At 39.3% G+C, this 26,381-nt stretch overlaps 1 protein-coding gene across 3 annotated transcripts in view; it reads right to left on the bottom strand.

Annotated features, from left to right (window-relative positions):
• GPR141 (G protein-coupled receptor 141) overlaps positions 1-26,381 on the bottom strand; it is a 64,302-nt gene that overhangs the window by 23,470 nt on the left and 14,451 nt on the right. Inside the window, exon 1 of one of the 3 annotated variants that reach the window (XM_087435382.1) lies at positions 16,850-16,948. The exons of the other annotated variants lie outside the window; for them this stretch is intronic. The gene's annotated coding sequence lies outside the window, so the exon portion shown is untranslated. Of the gene's footprint in view, positions 1-16,849; positions 16,949-26,381 lie in introns of those variants that run through there. 3 annotated transcript variants of the gene reach the window in all.

Here is a 26,381-nt window from a genome sequence, read left to right as displayed (position 1 = left end):
TTGAGTGAAAAAACTTAGAGTCATCCTTGATTTCTCTTTTTCTTCCAAAATTCACCTTCACTCTCTAAGCAACTCTTATCTTATCTCCTTCAAAATAATCCACATAGGATCCCTGGACCAGATTTTTTTCTATAAAGTACATTACTGGGACAATTGGCAAAATATTAACAAAGTCTACAGATTAAGGAGTAGACTTGCATCAATGTTATTTTCCTGACTTTAACCACTGTATGTGGTTATATAAGAGAACGTCCTGTTCTTAGGAAATATATACTACATGCCATAGAGATAAAGGCATCATGTCTTCAACTTATTCTCAAATAGATCAAAAAATTCTAATTGTATATATAAAAAGTGAAAAGCAGGGGCCAGCCCTGTGGCATAGCAGTTAGGTGCACACGCTCTGCTGCTGGCGGCCCAGGTTCGGATCCCGGGCGCCCACCAACGCACCGCTTGTCAGGCCATGCTGTGGCAGTGTCCCACATAGAGTGGAGGAAGATGGGCACAGATGTTAGCCCAGGGCCAGTCTTCCTCAGCAAAAAGAGGAGGATTGGCCTGGGTGTTAGCTCAGGGCTGATCTTCCTCACAAACACACACAAAAAAAGTGAAAAGCAAATGTGGTTAACATTACAGTTGGGGAATCTGGGTGAAGGGTATATTGGAGTCCTCTGTGCCATTCTTATAATGTTTTTATAAGTATAAAATTATTTCTAAGTTAAAAAATGACAAAAAATAAAATAACCTAAGGTATGTCTACTCTTCACCACTTACATTGGTACAACTGTGGTTTAAGCCACATCCTCTTTCACTGGGAATATTACCACAAACTCCTGAATTCTCCCTTCTTTTACTCATCTCCTCTATAGTGTATTCCCAACCCACCAACTAAAGTGATCTTTCAAAATGTAGCTCAGAAGATGTCATTCCTCTTGTCACAATCCTCTAATGGCTTATTTTACTCAGAGTCAAATCAAAATTTGGAAAATGGTCTATGAGGCCCTACAGAATTTAAGCCTTCCTCCCCCACATGCTCTTTGATCTTATCTCCTACAGCTCTCTCTTCCATTGGTGTATTCCAACTATACGTAATAACCCCTTGCATTTCCTCAAACATCTCTGGTGTTTTCCTACCTCAGGCCTTTGCACAGGAAGTTTCCTCTTCAGGAGTGTTCTTCCGCCAGATATCTGCACAGCTTGTTCCTTCACCCACTTCACGTCTCTGACCAAAGGTCACTTCAGTGATTCCTTTCCCAGCTTTCATATTTAAACTGTCAACACTCAGCCACTTCCACCAGCACACCTCATCCCCTTTTCCTCCTTTATTAGGCTCCACAGCATTTATCACTGATGTACCCTATGTTTTACTTGTTTGTTGGCTTGTCTTCTTGCTCTTTCCACTAGAATTCAAGTTCCTCAAGGACAAGGCATTCTGTTTTTTTCTTTTGTTTGCCTCCAGCACCCAGATCAGTGCTTCTCAGATAATAGTTTCTTAATAAATAATTGTTGAATGAATGAAATCAAACATCCTAAAAGTTTCTGTAGAGGAAAAAAACAAATAATCTATAAAAGAATTAGAAACAATTTAGCATCAGACTTTGAACATATTGAATGCTAGAAAAAATATGAATGGTTTTGAAAGATGATTGTAAATTTAGAATTCTGCTTTCAACTGAACAAGTGTTCGAGACGAAAAGAAGAGGAAAGGCATTTTCTGATACATGAACACTCATCAAGTTTACTTCTCTCAGATCTTCCCTGAATTATTAAAGTATATTCCAGCAAAATGAAAAAAGATACATGGGATACCAAAAATATAGTAGTGAACCAAATTATAAGTGAAACACAATTAAATCTAAAATGTTACTGGCCCCACAAAACTAAAATGCTCAATGGTTTCAACATGATGGGAATGGGGAAAATAAAAGGAAGGAGTTGTATGTTAAGATATTTGTCTCATTGGGGAGGAGGTTAAAGATAGTATTTAACTGTAGAGAAACCAAAAAAATGAGTTTAAACTCTCAATGAAAAGAATGATCACTTGGAGAATAGAAGTTGGTGTAGCTTGCAAATTATAAGAAGGAAAAATGGAATACAGTAAACTCAATAAATGCAAGCAAAGGCAGGGAGGAAAAAAATAAAACAGAAAAAAAAATCAAGAAAACATGGTAAGTAGACAAATTTAAAAAGGAAACAAGTCCAGACATATCTAAAATAATAATCAATATATACCATTTATATTGTTCCTTCCTCCACTTACAAAAAAGAGAAATTATATACAACTCTGTTAATATACTAAAAACCACTGAATTGTACACTTTCAAACAGTGAATTTTATGGTACATAAATTATATCTCAATAAAGTCATTATTGAAAGAGAAAGAGTAAAAAACCGTGTCTGAACTCAGCATCTGGGGATGAGGAAGGAGAGAGAGAATCATCATTGATAAAGGCAAAGAATTAAGACAGAGCATCAATGATGCTACGTGGCTGCCTTTGTGTTGGGAGCAGAGGAGTGAAGTAGAACTCACAGGTCCCTGGCTAGACAGCTTGGCAGCCACAGTGCCAGTAAGCTTTGGGTGACCTGGCCAGGCTCATGATAAAAGGCCTGGTCCCTCCGACTTTATTCTTCATTCCTCTTTGCTTCCCACTCCATCCTTGGATTCACTTCCTCCTACAGCACCCTGAAGAGATGGGATTGTGGGTAGACTCAGCTTCCTGATCATTCAACACTACAAAACAAGCCCTACCCAGTCATGTTCTTCATAGAGCTTATCACTGTCATCTCACTTTTTCTTGTCCTCCATACCCACCCTTGCCCCCAGAAATGAAGGATCCCTGAAAGCTGTATAATCCACCATTGTGCCTCCAGGGCTGGAGGAACACCTGTGCCAGGGATCAGAAGCCAAAATCACAAAATCTTAGCATTAGAGTGAAACCTAGAGATCGTTGCATCCAACACACCATTTAAACTGAGGAAGACGCAGTAGCCCACACAGGAACCTTCCTTACCTAACACAGTAGTCACTAACTGAATCTCACGTCCTCTGTTCCAGTCCAGAACTGCTCCTATGACCCAGCACTACCACAGAATGACTCTAGAGGCCCAGAGAAGTGAAAGGCAGCTTCTCAGTGGCAGAGCCATGCTTTCCTCCTACCCCCATGTGCCCCTCTTCAAGGACACCAGTTAGGAGCCAAGATGAATACCCAGCCCCAGCTAAAAGAGGCAGAACAGGGAGAAAAGGTTGTTGGTGGACAGATGGCTCCCTGTCTTTGAGATATCCTTAGAACAAATTACATTTTGTTATGTTTGTTTAAACAAATAGGAGCATTCACTTTAATCACTCTGGGAAGAATCAAGCAGCATTTTATCCAAAATATTTTGAGAAAAGACTCTGGAATGACAGCTCCACATTAAGGATCACCTCAGGGTAGCTAAAAAAAAATTGTTTAAAAATATCAGAAGCAGTGTCGAAAACAACAAAACAGAAATGTCAATTCTAAAGAAATCCATTTGAGAGAATTATATGCCTAAGTAACATATTAAAAAGTCCCCCACAATTTTTTTCATGGTTGCACTCTCTCGCAGTCATCTTCCTTTGCCTACCCTATTTCTGAAGTTGGAAAGGAATCTCCTGGGTCTTCAACTAACACTGTAAAAAAAAATCTTGCTTAGACAGTTTCAAGTAAAGTTAGATCTCCAGCCTCACTGACCAAAAAAATCAATTCCAACCAACAACGGCATTCTGGGTTTGGGTTATTATTTCTGCAGGCACTTGCAGAGTTAAACATTGTTTCTGACATTACAACTTCTGGTTACCCATAAGGGAAGTGAAAGCTGAGGTCGGAGCCCCATGAGGTTGAAACTCAGAGGCTTTGTGTTTGTACAGAGTGAGAGGCACACCGCTCTGTAAGCTACCTTATACCTATTTTACCACCTGCTTTTTACAGAATAAGTAGTCTGTGAGTGCTTTCCATTTCCAGAGAGAGTTTTGCACAGATCTGTGGGTCTGTAGGTATTAAAATGTGCTGTGAATTCTGATCCTCACGTATGTTCCCCATCTTCTTACTGGAAATATTGCTTCAAAGAAATATCTTGTTGCCCAAGGATTGTGCTTTGTTCTCATGAAAGGGTAAGTCTGTGGGATTCTGTTCCTGGAACTTCCAAGTGCCCAGTGCTACTGTGGTCTTCTTGCCACCCCCACCACATGATTTGGCCTACTTAATCCACCCAACCCCAAAGACAGAGAAACAACACGGTGGGTAACCAGAAAGGGAGGAGGGCTGTAGACAGACAAAACTTGGTGTTCAGCAGTGCTAGTAACTGTTCCCTTCTGCACCACTATGACCATTTCTTGTGTTTAATTTTCAAATTGTTCATCTTCTTCTACATTATCTTCTTTTCTTCACAATAACTGTCAGAGTTTTATCCCCTTTTCTTTTCTCAGTGTTTCTGTTTTTTATTTTATTACAAAAAGAGGCAACTAAATTAAAGAAATTAAAGAAAAATTAGAAGATGGACAGACTTTTTCCACTCTTTTAAATATTTTAATATATTTTCTGCTAGTGTCTTTCTATGTATCTACATTAGTGAGATAGAGAGTTATAATCACATTGTACCTCAATTTTCAACCCGTATTTTTCATAGTAATGTATCAAAATACTTAGCCTTGAAGTTTCTGTACTTTTAAATGACTACAGAACATCCCATCAAATGGACATCTTCAATGTTATTTAACCAAATTTTCGGCAAAGCGGTGTTTCTAACTTAATGTTGTTATAAATAACTCTATGATAAACATTTTTGTGAATTAAGCATTTTATATATTTTGGATTATTTCCAGAAGGTGGTATTCAAGAAAAGAGTGGTCATATGACATACGAATATTTGTGGATCTAGATTAATAGTGCCAAATTGCTTTACGTTGACAGATACAAAATATTCATTTAAAATAAAAACTTTATTCCTGCTTTCTAATTTAAGATATTCCTACCAAGCACTTTTTTTAAATACTTTATCCAAATGACTTAAATCAAGCAAGAATCTTTAGTCACTGTTCTTTACAGCAATCTTTACTCACAGAATTCTGAAATGAGCAAAACAAGGGGCTGTGGGTAAACACTGTCCTCCAGCAAATCATTGTCCCTTGAAACCTACACCACACAGTCAACCCTCAGCAAGCTAAGCCAACGATGAAAGAAGACTCTTCCAGAAGTTCTACAGGTATTCTCCTGTTCAAATCGTGCCTTTACTTCACATCTAAAGAGAGCTCTGGAAAAATCATTGACTTCTGTCTTGGAGCCCAATATAATCTGCTAACAAGTCAAGATGCCACAGCCAACAGAACACCTGGAGAGGACTAGGACTGGAAAACGACTTTGGAGAATATTGAGCCTTTTTATTAGGAGAAAGATGGCATTTCATTTGAGAATTAACCAACATCTATGGTTGGAGGACACCATATCTCCAAGGTTAATGTGAGGTATAAGCTTACTCAGAGCAGTAAGACCTTCCTCAAGTCAAAGTTACTGAGAAATTAGCCAAGCTAATCTGCCAAGGCTCATGCTCATCACATTTTCAGTCCCAGGTACCTCTGGGTTTATGCTTTCTCATCAACAATGGGCGTGTCCATTCGAGCACAATTTATTGGTAATGATAGCTGCCGTGTCCTGAGTGCTTCCTTGGTTCCTGGCACTATGATGGAAATTTCACATTCATTACTTATAATCCTCCCAAGAAGTCTAGGATGTGGGTATTTTTATACAAAATATCAGATGAAGAAATTGAGGCTCCGGAAAGTTAAACAACTTTTCCAGGTTTAATCAGCTAACAAGTGCCGGCAATAAAGCCCGAATATTGAGCGCCACTTCATAGGGCTTCAGCAGTATAGAAGTTTGCCCCCTGAGAAAAAAAGTGGACACTCCATCCCTGCCACATCCCTGCTCTCCTCTGAGCCGGGGATTCTCCTAGACAATTGGTCCTTGTTTCTCCATTGCACTTGTTTATATCTCTATGACTAGTTGCTAGGGTATTTAAAGGCAATTAATTTGAATACTAGCAGAAGATTTGGAGAAGTCTTCTTAAAGACTATCAAAATAGGCCCACTTGATATCCTCTAAAGCCAATAAATGTTTGAGAAGCAGTTCATCAGATTGCAATAAAATAGAAAAACAAAACCACATTAAAATTTAATTACCCAAATTTAATTTGTCCTAAAGATAGAGTCCTGAGCCCTTTTGTTCATTCTTTTTCACTTTTTGAACTACAAGTCCTTAACTGTCCCATTTTGAGACTGGACATCACACTGAGAGATTATTATGATGGGCCCTAATCAGCTGCTCAACCCTAGATGTATCTAACCCAAGGAGGGCCATGTCTAGCCGTTGATGGGCATGAGGGGCTGGTATCTGTAAGTGCTGGCTGCTCTGGGCCCAGGGATCCCTGGATGAGCTGGGACACAGCCCTCTCCCTAGTAGTGCCAGACTTTAGTCACGCCGTGCCTCTCTTCTGACAGCTTTTCACCTGGTTCCTGGTTTGCTTCCCAGCCCCCTCTGGGTCTTGAGCTTTCCTGAACCCCATCCATCTCCCCTCACTCTGACACTCCTTCCTTTCACTTCATGCCCTCACGTCAATTTAGATGTAGCTCTCTGATCAATGATCCTCCTAGGACCAGCTGGCCCCTCAAATATTGGTTGCAGCCTGGCTCTGAACTTCTTTAGGGCCTACTTCCTCTCTTATTTCTGCCAGCGCATTTCCAAGGGCTGTTCCTGCTCCCCTTTGTCTTTGCCTTATTTCTAATGGAACCTCTGAAAGGATTCAAGCTTTGCCTTATACTCTCATTGCCTCACCTCTTCCCTTAAAGTTTTTCCTCTGTCCCATCCCACATGGGCTGAAGTAATTTCCTGCAGAAATCCCCAGAGTAGGAGGAGGTGCCAATAACTTCCTCAGTTTCCCATCTAATTCTCAGCCCCTTTTCTCTTGGTTTGCTACTCAGCTGCCTCTGAACTGCACATTCTAACCATGACCAAGGCGAACTCTAAGATTGGACAATTTAGTCCCCTCTTACAACAGTGACTCATGGCTCTCAGACGTGTGTGGCAAAGGATAAGTTTCAATATTTTTGAAGAGAGGAACTAAGTAGCTAGGAGCATTTGATCCTCTTACAGGAAGAGGACCACCAATTTGTCCATTATTAAACACTGGGTGAGATCCATGTAAGAAGTTGAAATGGATAGAAGAAGCTACTAACCATTAATGCTGGATGAAGGAAGAGGATCAGAAAACTTCTTGGCAGATTATTGTACAGAAAACTCATCACTGAAACTGATGGTCAGATAAGATGACCAATCCTGACATTCTGTAATTTAACAAAGACCTGGCTTTTGCAGTCATATCTTACTCCATCTTTTAGCGCACTCAGACTTCCACCTTAGGCTCAAACAACAGAACTATTTTGTGATAGTTCTGGTTACTAAACAGCCAAAGGCACTGCTTTCTGAGATTCCAGTTCACCCTTTAGCTTCTTAAAGCTACCATATACCAATATCAGTAGCTTCTCTGGATTCTGGCCACAGAGTTACCCTCAGCCCTGAAGGGCTTTAAAATAGAGTACTCAAAAAGGACATGGACCTTAAAGTTCCAAGACTGGCCAAGGGGGAAAGGCATTTACTAGAGCTCTCAAACCTCTGTCATTGACTTGGCCTGAATATTTTCCCCTGGATGATGTTTTTTCATCTCAGATGACATCCTAGTATTGCTGTTAATATTCTATATTCATTTATTTATAGCTACAACTGCTATGTAAAATGAGAGTAGAAATGTCTTGCCTTTCCCATATTTTCTGAGTAGGATGTTATAGTGGGGTTGAACAGTGGCCAGCCCCCAAAAAGATATGTCCAAGTCTTAATCTCAGAAACTTATGAATGTGACCCTATTTGGACAAAGCATCTTTGCATATATAATTATATGAGCAATGTCAAGATGAGATTATCCTGGAGGAGAAGTCAAGACAGCAGCATAGGTGGACTCTGAACTCACCTCCTCTCACGGACACAGCCGATTTACAACTACTCTTAGAAAAATTACCCCTGAGAGAGAACTGAAAACTGGATAAGAGGAACCCCTGCAACAAACGACAATCCTAATTGAGGTGGAAGAGGCAGAAATTCCCTTCTGGAGAGAAAAAAATGCCACCTTCACAAGCCACAATGCTTCATGGCTACCCAGGAGCAACACAAAGGTACACAGCCTTCCCTGGAGGAATGGGGGAACTGAACCCGGGAACATTCCCGCTATAGGCATTTTTTTGGACCAAGCACAACCGAGATGAGTGTAATAATATCTGGCTTTGCGGGCTACTAACAACAACAGGGAATACCCCCAGAAAAGCTGGGTCACAAAGATATTAAAGCCAGCTCTTAAAGGGACTATGCACAAATTCACCCATTTCAGAAAGCAATCTAAAATCACCAGAAAGGTGCACAGTCCTTTGGAGGAAAGAGACTCACCTGATAAGCTCTGAGTGCATCTCAGTGAGAGGTGAGACCTCTCAAGGGACTGGGACATTGGTGGCGGCCATTGTTTTGACCTAGTGTGGGCATGCTGGCAAACACCATTGGAGTTCTCTCTGTGGCCTGGTAGCCCAGGGTCCGCCCAACCCACTAGAGCACTGATTTAATCCAATTCAACCAAGGAAAACAGCCTGCCTTAGGAACGGGCCCCACCAAACAACAAGACCTTGGGCAACTTGTGGGCCTGCTAAGCAAGCTACCTAGATTCTCTGCAGCCTGGTGAGTGGGTCCACCTCTGTGGGGCAGGGCATGTGCAAGGAGTGGGTAGAGAGTGTGGGGTGTTGGTAGAGTGAGTGGGCTCCTGCCTTGGAGTGACTGGGTCCACTTCAGGGGGTCGGGGCGTGCATACAAGGTAGGACTGTGTTGACTGTGTGTGTGGCCCTGTGGGTGGTGGGGTTTGTCAGCTGCAGAAGACTTGTGCTTCTCAAACGGCTGCATAGGGGATCGGCCCCACTTTTCAAAGCATGAAACAAGTGGGTGCTCCCGTGCCTGAGGCCAGCCCTACCGAGCTGCAATCCTCAGAGAGCTGACAAGAGGCTTATAGGCCCCAGACACATAGCAATTGTAAGCTCCTGAGCCTAACAACCAGCCACATTGAGGGCCTACTCACTTAATAGAAAAACTGCAACAGAGATGTGCAATTAGACCTTGCAGCCAACTGTGCTGGCTGTTCCCCATACCTGACAAAGAGACTGAAGGGCCCACAACTACACATAGCTGAGCATTGCAACCAGCCAGCCGGGGGACAGCTCAGCCTCCCTGGGCACCTATGGCAAAAGCAACCCCACCACAACAGAAGGACACATGTAGCCCACACAGGGGTCACTCCTGGAACATTTGGAACTGGTGACAATGCAGAAGCACACTGCTTGGCCTCATAAGGCATCACTTATATAAGGTTACCTCTCCAAGATCAGGAGATGTGGCTGACCTACCTAATACATAGACATGAGCACAGGGAAAGAAGCAAAATGAGGAGGCAAAGGAACACGTTCCAAGTAAGGGAACAGGTCAAAACCCAAGAAAAGGAACTAAATAAAACAGAAATGAGAAATCTACCCAACAGAGAATTCAAACAAAGAGTCATAAGGATACTCCCTGATTTGGAGAGAAGAATGGATGAACTCAGTGAGAACATCAACAAAGAAATGGAAGATATAAAAAAGAACCAATCAGAAATGAAGACGACAATACTGGAAATGAAAAATTCACTAGAAGGACTTAAAAGCAGAGTAGAGGATACAGAAGAATGGATCAGCGAGCTGGATGAAAGACTAGAGGAAGTCACCCAAGCTGAAAAGATAAAAGAACAAAGAATTACAAAGAGTGAGGACAGTCTAAGGGACTTCTGGGACAACATCAAGCACACTAACATCTGTGTTAGATGTGTCTCAGAAGGACAAGAGAGAGACAAAGGGGCAGAGAATCTATTTCAAGAAATAATAGCTGAAAACTTCCCTAACCTAAGGAAGAAAACAGACATCCAAGTACAAGAAGCACAGAGAGCACCAAACAAGATAAACCCAAAGAGGCCCACACTGAGACACATCATAGTTAAAATGTCCAGAATTAAAGATAGAGAGAATCCTAAAAGCCACAAGAGAAAGACAACAAGTTACATACAAAGGAAACCCCATAAGGCTATCAGCTGACTTCTCAGCAGAAACCTTACAGGCTAGAAGAGAGTGGCACGATATATATAAAGTGCTTAAAGGAAAAAAACTACAGCCAGGTATACTCTAACCAGCAAGGTTATCATTCAGAATGGAAGGAGAGATAGAATTTCCCAGACAAGCAAAAATGAAAGGAGTTTATCACCAAGAACTAGTCCTACAAGAAATGCTAAAAGGACTTATTTAAGGGGCAAAGAGAAGACCACAAATAGGAAAAAAATATCTATTTCCATGATAAGAGGGTAATGGATACAAATGCATAAAAAGGAGGTTAGATATGATATCAAAAACATAAAATGTGGAAGGAGGGGAGTAAAAGAATAGAGCTTTCAGAGAAAGGTCAAACTAAAGAGACCTCAACTTAATATAGATTGCTATATATGTAGGTTACTATATATGAATCCCATGGTAATCACAAACCAGAAACCTATAATAAATACACAAAAAACTAAGAGAAAGGAACCCAAACACAATATTACAGAAAGCCATCAAACCACCAGGGAAGAGAGCAAGAGAAGAAGAAAGGAACAGAAAGGAACTACCAAAACACAGAGGAAAAAAAGTTAAAAAATGGCAGTAAGTACATACTTATCAATAGCTACTTTAAAGGTCAATGGACTACATGCTCCTATTAAAAGGCATAGGGTGGCTGATTGAATTAAAAAAAAAGACCCATATATATGCTGCATGCAAGAGACACACTTCAGAACTAAAGACACTCACAAGCTGAAAGTGAAGGGATGGAAAAAGATATTCCATGCAAATGGCAATGAAAAGAAAGCTGGGGTAGCAATACTCATATCAGACAAAATAGACATTAAAACAAAAACTGTAACAAGAGACAAAGAAGGGCACTACCTAATGATCAAGGGAACAATCCAAGAACAGGATATAACACTTGTAAATATCTATGCACCCACCCTAGGAGCACCTAAACATATAAAGCAATTATTAACAGACATAAAAGGAAAAATAGACTGTAACACAATAATAGTAGGGTACTTTTACACTCCACTTACACCAATGGATAGATCATCCAAACAGAAGATCAATACGAAACATTGGCCTTAAATGACACACTAGAACAGATGGACTTAGTAGATATATATGGAACATTCCATCCAAAAACTGAAGCATACACATTCTTTTCCAATGTACATGGAACATTCTCCAGGATTGATCACATATTAGGCCACAAAACAAGTCTCCATAAATCTAAGAAGATTGAAGTAATACCAAGCATCTTTTCTGACCACAAAGGTACGAAACTAGAAATCAACTATAGGAAGAAAGTCAGAAAAGCCACAAACGTGGAGATTAAACAAAATGCTACTGAACAACGATTGGGTCAATGAAGAAATCAAAGGAGAAATCAAAAAATACCTGGAGACAAATGAAAATGAAAATATGACATCCTAGAATTTATGGGATACAGCAAAAGCAGTTCTAAGAAAGAAGTTTATAACAATACAGGCCTATCTCTACAAACAAGAAAATTCGCAAATAAACAATCTAACAGTGCATCTAAAGGAACCGGAAAAAGAATAACAAACAAAGCCCAAAATCAGTAGAAGGAGGGAAATAATAAAAATTAGAGCAGAAACAAATGAAATAGAGACCAAAACAAAAAAAAAAAATAGAAAAAATTAATGAAACCAGGACCTGGTTCCTTGAAAAGATAAACAAAATTGACAAACCTTTAGCTAGACTCATCAAGAAAAAAGAGAGAGGACTCAAATAAGTAAAATCAGAAATGAAAGAGGAGAAACTATAATGGACACCTCAGAAATACAAAAGATTATAAGAGAATTCTATGAAAAGCTATATGACAACAAATTGGGCAATCTGGAAGAAATGGACAAATTCTTAGAATCATACCACCTTCCAAAACTGAATCAAGAAGAAATAGAGCATTTGAATAGACCAATCACCAGTAAGGAGACTAAAACAGTAATCAAAAACCTCCCCAAAAATAAAAGTCCAAGACCAGATGCCTTCCCTGGTGAATTCTTCCAAACATTCAAAGAAGACTTAATACCTATCCTTCTCAAACTCTTCCAAAAAACTGAAGAGGAGGGGAAGCTTCCTAACTCATTCTATGAAGCCAACATTACCCTGATACCAAAACCAGACAAGGACAATGTAAAAAAAAAGAAAATTACAGGCCAATATCACTGATGAACATCAGTGCAAAACTCCTCAACACAATGCTGGCAAATCACATACAACAATACATTAAAAAGATCATACACCGTGATCAAGTGGGATTTATTCCAGGGATGTAGGGATGGTTCAACATCCACAAATCAATCAACGTGATACACCACCTTAATAAAATGAAGAATAAAAATCACACGATCATCTCAATAGATGCAGAGAAAGCATTTGACAAGATACAGCATGCATTCATGATAAAAATTCTGAATAAAATGGGTATAGAAGGAAACTACCTCAAGATAATAAAGGCCATATATGACAAACCCACAGCTAATATCATCCTCAATGGTGAAAAACTGAAAGCTATCCTTCTAAGAACAGGAACCAACCCCACTTTCACCACTCCTATTTAACATAGTATTGGAAGTCCTAGCCAGAGCAATAAGGCAAGAAAAAGAAATAAAAGATATTCAAATTGGAAAGGAAGAAGTGAAACTGTCACTATTTGCAGAGGATATGATTTTATATATAGAAAACCCTAAAGAACCCACCAAGCAAGTTTTAGGAATAATAAATGAATACGGTAAAGTTGCAGGATACCAAATCAACATAAAAAAATCAGTTGTGTTTCTATACACTAACAACAAAGCAGCAGAAAGAGAAATTAAGAATACAACCCCATTTACAATTGCAACAAAAAGAGTAAAATACCTAGGAACAAACTTAACCAAAGAGGTGAAATATCTGTACACTGAAAACTACAAAACATTGTGGAAAGAAATTGAAGAAGACACAAAGAAATGGAAAGATATTCCGTGCTCTTGGATTAGAAGAATTAACATAGTTAAGATGTCCATACTTCCTAAAGCAATCTAGAGATTCAATGCAATCCATATCAAAGTTCCAACAATGTTTTTCACAGAAATAGAACAAAGAATCCTAAAATTTATATGGAACAACAAAAGACCCCGAATAGCCAAAGTGATCCTGAGAAAAAAGAACAAAGCTGGAGGTATCATACTCCCTGATTTCAAAATATAGTACAAAACTATAGTAATCAAAACAGCATGGTACTGGCACAAAAACAGACACACAGATCGATGGAATAGAATCGAGACGCCAGAAATAAACCAACACATCTATGAACATAGATGTCCTTTTCAACAAAGGAGCCAAGAACATACAATGGAGAAAGGAAAGTCTCTTCAACAAATGGTGTTGGGAAAACTGGACAGCCACATGCCAAAAAATGAAAGTAGACCGTTATCTTATACCATACACAAAAATGAACTCAAAATAGATTAAAGACTTGAATGTAAGACCTGAAACTATGAAACTTCTAGAAGAAAATGTAGGACGTACGCTCTTCGACATCGATCTTACCAACATATTTTCAAGTACCACGTGTGACTGGGCAATAGAAACGATAGAAAAAATAAACCAATGGGACTACATCAAACCAAAAAGCTTCTGCACAGCAAAGGAAACCATCAACAAAACAAAAAGACAACCTAACAATTGGGAGAAGATATTTGTAAACCATATCTGATAAGGGGTTAATCTCCAAAATATATAGAGAACACATACATCTCAACAACAAAAAAAATAACAACCCAGTTTAAAAATGGGCAAAAGACCTGAACAGATATTTCTCCAAAGAAGATATACAGATGGCCAACAGGCACATGAAAAGATGTTCAACATCACTAACTTAGGGAAATGTAAATCAAAACTACAATGAGATATCACCTCACGCCCATCAGAATGGCTATAATTAACAACACAGGAAACAACAAGTGTTGGAGAGCATGTGGAGAGAAGGGAACTCTCATACACTGCTGGCAGCAGTGCAAACTGGTGCAGCCACTATGGAAAACAGTATGGAGATTCCTCAAAAAATTAAGGATAGAACTACCATATGGTCTAGCTATTCCACTGCTGGGTATTTATCCAAAGAACATGGAAACACGAATGCATAAAGATACACACACCCTGGTGTTCATTGCAGCATTATTCACAATAGCCAAGACTTGGAAGCAACCTAAGTGCCCATCAAGGGACAAATGGCTAAAGAAGATGTGGTATATATACACAATGGAATACTACTCAGCCATAAGAAACGATGAAATCCAGCCATTTGTGACAACATAGATGAACATTGAGGGTATTATACTAAGTGAAATAAGTCAGAGGGAGAAGGTCAAATACTGTATGATCTCACTCATAAGTAGAAGATAAAAACAACAACAAACAAACACATAGAGATAGATATTGTATTGGTGGTTACCAGAGGCGTGGAGGGGAGGCAGAAAGGCGAAAGGGGTGATTAGGCATATGCGTGTGGTGATGGATTGTAATTATTATTTGGGTGGTGAACATGATGTAGCCTATACAGAAATAGAAGTATAATGATGTACACCTGAACTTTATACAATGTTATAAACTAATGGTACCACAATAAAAAAAAATTGTTACACATTCAGTTGCTTTAAATATAATCCAAATAAACAATAAAAAAAAAAAAAGATGAGGTCATCATGGATTATCTGTGTGGGCCCTAAATCCAATGGCAAATATCCTTAAAAAAGACACAGAGAGAAGAGACACACAGAGAGAAGAGCAGAAGGCATGTGAAGAGAGAGGCAGAGACAGGAGTTACGCAGCCACAAGCCAAGGAGTGCCTGGAGCTGCCAAGAGGCTGAAAGAGGCAAGGAAGGATTCTCCCTTAGAGCCTTCAGAGGGCGCCACCCTGCTGGCACCTTGATTTTGGACTTCTAGCCTCCAGAACTGTGAGAGAATAAGTTTCTGTTGTTTTAAGCCACCAAGATTGTGGCAATCTGTTATGGCAGCCCTAGGAAACTAAGACAGGTGGATATTATTTTGGTGTTTGCATGATCTCCAGGAGAAGGAAGTCTGAATTGTGGCAGAACATCTGGATCTGTAATGTCAGAACCACCCAGATCTGTGTGGACATTTTCAAGTAGAAATTGGCTATGCTCCATACCACAGCCTCTCCAGATTACAGGAGAAAGTTAAGATCATCTGAGGAGACTCCCCATTCTACAAATAGTAAAGGTTACTCTTCACTTCTCTATAATGTCCCCCCTGTCCCCACCCCCAAACACACACAATATTCATCAGGGGAGCCTAACATAGAAGAGTATTATGAATCTGAGCTCGACTTGAGATACTGTACCTTCAAATTCCATGCTGCTGGTGGGCATCCAAAACTTAACAAAATCCCCTAGGGTCCTATGAGCCAGAGAGATGTTTACATTCCCTATCACACTTGTGATCTCAGACAGGCCAAGACTCATGTGGATGAGGTTCTAGTACCAGTTCATCTCTCATTCCTGCTCGGGGCAAATGCCATGTTTCTTTTGCCTACCAGTGGCTTTTTCAAGAAGTTCCATGAATGGGTGTCACTCTCTTTGTCTCAAATCAGGCTCACTAGCAGAAATGACTTTCTAACCCACATTTTCTCTAAATTTTCTATTTTATCCTGAATCACCATTCACTTTCTTCATAGCATTTAATACAATGTCTAACTGTAAACGTGTCTGTTAATTTGTATATTGATTGACCATTTTCCTCACTAGACAAGAATCTCCTCGAGGGCAGTGACCATGACTATTTAGTCCATCACTAGTATGGTGCTATGTACATAGTAAAGGTTAAATATTTTCTTGATTATTTGTTGAATTTAAGGCTTTTAATCTCCATTACTAGGTATGAACTTTTTAATGGTGATGTATTTCATCCCTGAGAGAAGAAGGAATACATTGCAAAGCTATGAGACCAGGGGACCCATTTCCTGGTGTATTTATTACCTTTGAAAAATTATATTTAGTTTAAGGTGCATATGTTTTCCCAAAACATATGTAAAGATTACATAGTAATGAATGAGGGACACAAAGTACAAGGAGACAGAGTCCTGCCCTGAGATAGCTTATAACCTAGTGAAGGAGGCAGATATATGTAGTAGAAATACATGAAGGTAGAATGAGATTAGTGCCTTGAGAGCAGAGCAGTGAGAGAACAAGCCAAACTGGGAGAAGGAGAAATCCAGGAGGGCTTCACAGGAGAAGCTGCTTTTGAAATAGAACTGAAGGATAGAAAAAATTTGGCAGGTAGAAAGAGAGTAGGGGAAAGAAGGAAGAGACAGGAAATGTCAGGGGATGCAATAGCATAAGCCACAAAGGACAGACACCAAACTTTGAAAGGTTTGTTAATGAACAACATGGTTTTCTCCATTACAGCCTGAATGTGTCTATTAGCAAATACACAACCTCCACAAAGACTTTGATTATCTAGTCCTAGGTGTTCAGCGATGTCCTCAATCTACTTAACTTTGGGGGGGATGGGAGGTGACAGTGAGAGATATATTTGTATTTCTCTTTTACTGATTCTGTTTTAGACCATATGCTTTAAACTAGAGGAAGGATGCATACCTTTTCGCTTTTGTAGATTTGAAAGCAGCTTCTAGTTCTTTTCACAAGGCCTCAATCCACGTTTTCTGGACCACATTCCCAGCTGACGGTTATGTGTTTAAGAAATGATGTAAATTTTAACCTTAGTCAGAGATGCACATAGTTAGGAAGAAATCCCATCTGTAATCAGACACGTCCATGGTGTGGACATGGCCTTGCTCTATTTTGATCATATCCATCATGGGAAATAGAGGCTCATTGGCTAGAGAACATTCCACATATCTTCCTGGGAACCTCAAATAGAGTTAGGCCCTAATAAAATGCTCATAACACCCTTGGCCCCGTGGGAAGCACTTTATCCATCTCCAGTCTACAAGGTAAAGCTTTCCCTTTAATGTTTAGATACAAAGAATTTGAGTTGAAAACCTAGCAGATAGTTCAGCAACATTATGTCCTCTTTTATAACAAATGAGATATAAGCAAATAAATAAAGTTGAATCTTCATTTAGAAATAGAAATTCTTAAGAAGGGAACCATATAAACTGAAAGAAACATATGATTTGCAGTGTGCTGGCTTCCTGAGCAACAGAACTAACTCACCAAAGAATACAGAAGTTACCACTTTCAGCCAACAGGAAATGATACTTAACATGCTAATTTTTTTGACCATCCTTATTGAACAAGTTGATCTCTAATAAAACAGTGAAATAAGGTAATTTTTGTTCTTAGGGCACTAAATTTTCTACTAAAGCCCCGACTATTACTTATTCTTCTAATCCCTCTGCCCATTCTATTCCCTAACAAAGCTTATTTTTTCCTGTGTCCCAATTTCTCTCAGCAACATATCACACAAGCCAAAAAAATTCCAAACTATTCCTTTATACTCTAAGTCATCTTTCACCTCCTCCAAGAATTTTCCATTATTCCTCCCAAAAAGTAATTGTCTTTCCCAAGCTCATAGTTGTACCACTTTTATTTCACCTCATTTCAAGGTTTGATTATAGTTCTTAATGAACTCCTTCCTCTCCGTAACAAAATATAGACACCCAGCGCAGGAACTATGTCTAATTCTTTTCAGTTTCCCCCACAGTTCTTAGCAAGACTGTTGTCTACATGGTTCATTGAAAGAATGAATGATGTCATGGACAGTTGGGTTTGCCTGCCTCCTCAGACTCCACTTCTGCCTTCCTCAAAGCCCATCATTTCCATTTCAGGATCTATGTCATTCTGAAGAAGTTGACCCCATGTCTCAACTCCAAAGATGGGATTCTAAACTTGGGGGCAGGTAACCTGAGCAGTACATTTCACCCGCATCTCAGACCTAATCACAATAACTGGTTCAAGATGGACATATGACCTAAGATGGTCCCATCAGAAAGAATTTCAGGACTCTTTCTGGGAATTCTGGGCAAAGGCAAATTCTCTTGTTGTAGAGAGTGGAGTGTGTATATCTGAGACTTAGACGTGTTGAGGTCATTTTCCTACCATAACAGAAGTCAACATATATTAAGCTCATGATGCTGATACCGCTTGGCTACAGACGTTTCGGTATCTGGTGTAGGAAATATGTTCTAACAGGAAAGAAAACAGGAGGCAAAATCCCAAATTTTGAACCCATCAAAGTTTGGTAAAAAATTTAAATTAGAGTTCCATCTAGTTTGCATTAATAAAAATGCCATTTCCTCATCTGTAATATGAGACCAATAATGAGATAAATTATGTAAAGCACCCAGCACAGGGCTGGACACGGAGCGGCCACTCCATAAATCTCAATAGTTTCCCCTTCTTTTCCTCCCTATCTAGAGGTCTTTTTCTTAAAAACATAAAACTGAAATATATCAATAACCAAAAATTCTTGTGATAACATGTTTGAATAATTCAGGATAAAGATGAATAATACTCACGAAAGAAACTACATTTTCCAATTTTCATGAAGATAAAACGAACCCAACTCAGCACTCATTGAGTTTTCTGAAACTCCTAATGCTTGAGACGCAGATGAATGGGAAGCCACTGCAAAGAATAGAACAGCTTACATCCTGTTTCTACACATCATAGTAACAAACCATGGTGTAAGTGTGCTTGCTACACAAATGACAGATCAAAACACAAAGAAAAATAAACTCTTAATTTCTTAAACCAGATCTTTACAGTAAAAAAAGTTCATTGGAAAATGAAGATAATGTAAAGGAAGAAACTCCAATTTGATTTATTCAAGTTTATTTGGATAAATTCAAGTTTGTTTGGCTTCTTTTTGGATTATTCTTTAACTTGAATTGCCCAAGAAGTTGTGTAACCAGCAGTTAGTTACCAAGAGTTCCAAGCTACTAAAAAATTCATTATAAATCTAACGTTCTAGACCCTAGTAGACTGTGAGAGTGCGTAGTAACTATTTTCTACCAACTTACCTTTTATTTTGTTACAATGTGAGAAACACCCACTCTTATTCCCAAACTCTTCTAGAGCCTTATAGGAAAATACAGTCCTTTGGCATCAAGTTAAACTGGATAGTTCCATTAGCAAAATTGCAAACTATCACTCTTTTCAATTACCATGTTTAAATATAGTGATTTAAGTGATATAGGAGAAAAATGGCCTGAGCCTGGGTCCCAGCTCTGCCATTTATTGGCTGTGTAAATCTCTTCACTTCAAAGTATTAGCCCCTGAACTTTATAGAGAGTAATAACACATGCCCTGCCAAACCCATAGCTCTCAAGAGAGTAAAAAGGAATCCCACCAAACTTTCCCACCAAAATACCTGGCATAAAACCTATCCTTCATTACCTCAGAGAAAAATCTAGGAAAACCGGAGGGGTGGGGGATGATGAAACAAAAGACATACAGAAAATAATAGAAAAACTACTGGCTTTGCAGCCACACAGCTGTATTTGAATTCTGGTACTATTACCAATTTGATCTTAAGCAATTTATTTAATCTCCCTGGGTTCAGTGCCCCCATTTATATAATGGAGATTGCACTATCAATATTGCAGGAGTATTAAATGAGACAACAGAGAGGTAAAGGGCTCAGTATAGAGGCTTGCATTAGGAGCTTCTTAATAAATGATAGGTGAAATTACACAGAATATTCAAGTAGAGAAATAAGGTTTCAGTCACTTAAATATATAATTAATGGGCATTTTGCACCATGAGCTGGAGGTTCTTCAGCAACAAGACAGCATATATTGAAGATGGTGTGTATTTAAAGTGATGGAGCAACTGCACATATAGAGTCTGGGAGCTTTCGTTAAGTGATAAGGCCCAACGCAGACAAGTGTAACGTTTGAACCATGTGGACCACAGAAAAAAAAATTAGAAGAGTCTAGGCAGCAAAAGAGGAAGAGAAATCTAAACAAAACCTAACAGATATGCCTTGGACCTATTAGCTAAGGTTTTTTTTTAACAGTTTATCTATAAGAAAGCATTATAAATTAGCATCAGAATCCAATGGTATTGTATCTGAATTTTCTTATATGTAATAACGTTTAGCTGAATTGATAACACAATGTCTATATTCATGGCAGGAGCATTATTTGCCCAATTCTTCACCCCTCCCTGTATACACACCCTGTGACATGTGACTTTGCAGTTTCTCTCACCACAGAAGCAGAATGTATTTCCGGCCCCCTGACTTTGTGTTTGGCCAGGTGACTTGCCTTGGCCAATAGACTAAGGTAGAAGTGAGTGTGCTGGTTTTGAGCCTAGACCTCAAGATGTGGTATTTCTGCATATTCCCCGTGCCTCTGCCATTACCAAGAGAAGAGCATGCTGGGCTAGGTCCTGGTCTCAGGAGGAGGATGAAAGACACATAGAGTGGAACTAAACCATCCGGGAGATCCAGCTTCAGTCAGCAGACACCGGATGCGGGAGCAAGCCAAACTGACATCTGCAGAGCCACCCAGCTGAGCCTAGACCAACTGGCTGACCCTCAGCCAATACACAGGTCCATGAAGATAAATGGCTGCCTCTTTATGCTACCGACTCTTGGGATGATTTATTACACAGCATTTTGCTGGCAGCAGCTAACTGAAGGCAATTTTCAAAATGTTGTTCCCATCTGCTCATATATTGCCACCAGAAAGGTAACCATTCTTTGATGGATTTCATGTATCAGGTTTGCTTTTTGGAAAAATGGCCTTTGATTCATGACCTGTTGTGTTATCCAGAGAAGCAGAGAAAGGTTGTGTGAGGAGTGAATGGCAGTCTAATTTCTATGGTCCAAACAAAAGCAATATTAAGTTGGCAAAATTGATCACCATATTACCCTTTTTGCCTTTGTTTCTTTCCTACTCTTTAGTGTCTATCTCACCCACCCCCCACAGGCACACATGTGAGTACCCTGAGTCTCTACACTACCAGTAAGAACTCTTGGGTCCTTATTCCCCCACACATAGGCACCTATTAGGGCGAGCCCAGGGAATATGAAGGTAAACAAGTCACTGTTATCACTCCTCTCTTCCTTGTGTCCCAAAGGCCAGCTAGTGTCTCAGTCCCTCAGTGATGCACCCCCCCACACACACACGCTTTTCCTTGAAACTTCTCTCTAGGAGAGATTCTGTCTCACTAGGATGTACCCTTTGGATTCTCAGATTTTACGGCTTAACCATTAACAGACAGCAAGTGAAGAACATAGATCTCAAGGCAGAGTTACAAAGCCGCTAGGAACTCTCAAGTCCTATAGGTGGCTCTTGGACTGAGATTCCCAAGTTGTTGTGAAGTGAACGTATTTATCCTCCCTTTCGGGATATCTGTCATCTATTTTTACCACACACAGAGGACTGAGGTTTCTAAAGTTCTGACACTTCTGGCTGCATTTAATCAAACCTTGAGGCTGTTATTCAGGTAATCAGTGTACTCTTTTATCTAGAGTTGAAAATTTGCATCTCTGGAATACCTAGTTTGCTGGATCCTTCCCTGTTCAAGGATATCTGAACACATCTTGTGGGAAGTATTTAGGGCCAAGAGAAGATACAGGCAGAAGCTGTGCGATGTCAGAGAAAGATTGCCTACTGATAGGAGACTGACATCACGTTTCCTCGCGGTGTTTGAAACAGGCTTAAATTGAGATCAGTAACTTAAACTTGACAGCAGAGGTAGAATTTTTTTTTAAGGACTTGATTTTTAAAAGGAGGAATTAAACTAACAGAATTAATCTGTGATGAAAATTTGAAGACATCAAATAGATTCGTGGAGGCAACCCATTTCCATAAATCACAATTGATAGGTCACATTTAGCCAGCCCACAATTTACCTGCTCTGGACCCCATGACTTGATTTTTCCAGCACCCAGGTAGCTCAAACTGAGTTCTTCTGTACTTCAACAGAGGTATAGCTAAGAGAATGCTCACTTTGGTTGTTCATCAAGAAACATTCAGATTGGTGCCACTCAACATTAGTCTGTGCGTTGGCAGCATCAACATCACCAGGGCCCCATCCAGACCAACTGAATCAGGATCTCTGGGGTGAGGCTCAAGTTCTCCAGGTGATTCTTGGCCATATTAAAATTTGAGCACTACTGATTTAGATCACCTTGAGCAAGTCAGCTCTCTGTCCTTGGTGTATCTGGCTACAAAATGCAGAAGTGAACTTGAAATATCTCAGTAGACCCTTGAAGCTCTCTCACCCTGTTATTTTACTCCAAATAATTTCAGTCTCTCCCCTGCTTTGTTTTTTTCGTTTTGATTAATGAGTGTTGCAGAGTATAAAGGAAGATTTTGAGAACCACATCATGTGGTGAGCCATCCCCATTCTCACCCTAAAGAACCCAGAATACAATTAGTTATAAAAGACACATTGAATATTTCATTAAGCAGGTATGAAGTTCTGAAACTCAGGAGGAAAATAAATTCATCCTGTTATATACACAAATAAATATCAAAGATCATTGTGTAAGCAGAACAAAAATACTTGCCTATTACTCCGTCCAGAAGTAATGACCATCACAATAACAAAAAGCATCCCTAGTACCCAGATTGTGGGCTTTAAATACAATTTCTCACTTAAGGAACCAGAGCTGCCTGCTGGAGAAAAGTGAGGGAGAGGAGAGAATTCTAGATTTTAAAAGATGTAATAAACAAATCAACAAAAGCAATATCTAAGCCTTGTTGGGAACCCAACTCAAGAAACCAACTGAAAAAAAAATGTGACGCAATCAGGAAAATTTGAACAGTTACTGGCTATTTGATGATATTAAAGAATTGTTTTGGGCAAGATAATAGTATTATAGTTATATTTTTTTAAAAAAGAATCCTTATCTTTTAGAGATATATCAAAATATTTATGGATAAAGTGATGTTATATCTGGGGTTTTCTTCAAAATGATCCAGTTGTAGGGGTTGGGGGGAGGTGGAATAGATCAAACCAGAGCAGCTCTGAGTCAAATTGCCATAGCTGGGAAATGGATACACGGGGTTCATTGCTCCCTGCTATGCTGTGTATTTCAAATATTCCATAATGACATTTTTAACTAGTAATCTGAAACGAAAAGAATAAGGGCAGAAAACATTTTCTAAAAAGGACAAACAATGGTGAAAGATAGATATACTTTCATTTTCTATTACGAAGAGTGAATATGATTAAATTCAATGCCTCCAAAGGAAACATTGCCGGTGGGGCTCCCTCCAGATCACCAAGTGCTGTTGGTTTCTCTATAGAACCGGCCTTGTTTCACCCTCCGCAGAGAGGGCTTTGTGCATCCATGCTGTGAAACAAATGCTAGAGAATGCTTAGTGCAGGCGTGCTGGGCATCCAGCAGGCGTTCAACGACTGTTCACTTAATAAAAAAGACTCCAAGTGAAAGAAAGAGAGGCCAGCTGACAAACAACAGACACACTTCAGTTCTGCTGCTAAACTACCTTCTCTTGCATTCAATCCCCAAGTCGCCTTGCTCTTAAGTATTTACCATGCCCACTGGGAGTTACTTGTGATTGTCAGATCTTTATCCTTGGCCGGAAACAGCTAGTTCAAGACTGCCCTTTACAGATACTCCTTGTATACGTGCCTTTAATGAATTTTGTTGACAAGGTAAAGTGACCTTGCCATCAATGGTTTTCAAATAAATGAAAATTAAAACAACAAGATCCTTTTCATCTATAAAATTAGTGAAGTAAAATTCTGCGACAATCTTCAATGCTGGCAAAGATGAGGTGACACTGCTCATTAGAGTTGAAATTGAGACCACATTCCTAGAAATCAATTTGGCAATGTATGGCGAGTTCATGACTAGCAATCACACTCTTTAAGGCAGTAATCCCTCTCCTAGGAATTACTAAGAGCAATACCAGCAATATGTACAAAATATACACACTAGATGTAAAGAGATTTTTGCACTTAACTGTTAAGTAAATTATGCTATACCCATATGACCTACTATGCCACTAAAATAATGCTTATGAAGAAATATTAAATAAAATAGAAAATTCCTGTGATAAATAAAGAAGGCAAACTGTTTATAGCAAACTGTTTATACACTATGACCTCTACTATGTAATCTGAATATATGTATTTATTGAAAGTGACTACATCGAATATTTAAGTATTTAAGAGTAGTTGCTTTGGGCAGTGGGATTGTGAATTTTATTTCTTTTGTACTTTTTTAATGTTTTCCCAAGTTTATGCAATAATAAGAATGCTCTTTTCATAATCATGAAAACATTTTTAAACTATTAGTTCTAACATTTCTCCACCGTGCAAAATTGCCCTACATTTCTTAATTGCCTGATGATAATGACTTTGATGACAGAAATAAAACAACAGCCTTAGATACACTCAGAATAGGTGCTGTGGCTTTTGCATCTATGTATAGTTTTCTTTACCTTAGCAAAAAATATAGTTTAGGGCCAGCCCTGGTGGCCTAGTGATTAAGTTCAGTGCGCTCCACTCCGGCAGCCCAGGTTTGCTTCCTGGGTGCGGACCTACACCATCCATCTATCAGGGGCCATGCTGTGATGGCAGCTCATACACAAAATAGAGGAAAATTGGCAACAGATGGTTTAGCTTAGGGTGAATCTTCCTCAGCAAGTAAAAATATATATATAGGTTAATAACACCTCCATCTCAAGGTCCTTTGGATGATGAATGAGACACTATAATATGAAAGGATATTTATAAGCCTTTAAATTCACAGTTTCCTTTGTATGTAAAATATTGAGAAGGTTCGGGTGAGATGCCTGCCAGACCTGAACATGCGTTGTAATCTATGAAGTGTGGTAAAAATGGTAGCCGTTATCATTACTTATTTGAATGCATACTTTAAGCCAGGCATTTGAGCTTTGACAATTTGCTGCTCTGACCCTCTCGCATAATGAAGCCAATGGTTGTGCAAGGAAAGGACCTTGTCTACGTGGGATCATAGCCTGTGCATGGCTCGTTGCTCCCCCTCACCGGTTTCCCGAAGCAACCTGCCTTTCCCAGGAGGGACACTTGCTTTCCTGCAAGCACAGTGTTCCTCTCAGACGTGACATTATTACTCATGTTCCCAGGTCTTACGAGGGCAGTTTTCGTTTTCACTACTCCCTGCAAGCGGCCCCTCCCTTTGTGTCTGTGGAGGAAGAAATGTGTCTTCTTAGTACAAAAACAAATTCAGGAACAACAACAACTCCCTGCCTAATTGGAACACAGACTGCTGTTGGCCCACTTTCTTGCCAAGTAATTTGTCAGGAGACAGTTTGCAAGAAATGCTGACACAATCGGAGACTAGATTCAGAGCTTGGTTCAATGATAAATTAGTTCTGTACCTAGGTTCAAAAGAAAATGTTATTTTTCCTCACCATGCTTCAATATGGCCACTTATAAAATTATATCCTTAAATCTTCCAGCAGGCTGTGATGGTTTAAATGAGCTAACTTTTAGATCCAAAGTGTCTTAGAGGTCACACATTACCTAAGAGGTCATACACACTCCAATGTTCTTTTCAATTTAGGAAACTTCTTTCGTGTCCAGACACTTCCAGTGCCATAGAATTCACACTCTGGTTTTTTGAGGCAGTCTGTAGTATTGTTAAACAAAAATAATTGCTGGAAAGTTCTTTTATTATATTGTACAGAAATCTGCTTCCCTGTAACAACCCTGTCACAGTTATAGTTCTGTTCTTGGGAGCTTTAGAATGTAAATATTCTTCCTTTCTAAATGATATTTCTTCATCAATTGAATATTCCTATCTTCTCTCTTTTCTCTCAACCTCTGTACCCTGCCATGTTTTCTCATTCAGGCAGGTAACTAAGGTTTCCAGCATAGTGCAGGATTATAAGCTTTGGCACTGGAGTCCTGCCTTTATCATTTACTAGCTGAGCCATCTTGGGCAAGTTACTTAATTAATATCTCCATATTTTATCTTTCTCATCTGTATATTGGATGTTTATAATGTGACACATTTTATAAAGTTGTACTAAGTGTTTTACTTGAATGCAGATAATCTACATAAAACACATCATAGGACTTGGTATAGAGATTACACTCCATAAATGTTCACCATTGATGAGGGTGATAAAAATGATATGGTTTCCAGTACCTTCTTCATATGGCCAGACTATTTGGACATTCTAGTTTGCCAATG

Source organism: Ceratotherium simum, chromosome 1 (genome assembly GCF_057802395.1).
Source record: "Ceratotherium simum simum isolate JZ-2026a chromosome 1, ASM5780239v1, whole genome shotgun sequence".
In the NCBI taxonomy this organism is placed as follows: Eukaryota; Metazoa; Chordata; class Mammalia; order Perissodactyla; family Rhinocerotidae; genus Ceratotherium; species Ceratotherium simum.
This window is presented reverse-complemented; position numbering and strand designations above follow the sequence as displayed.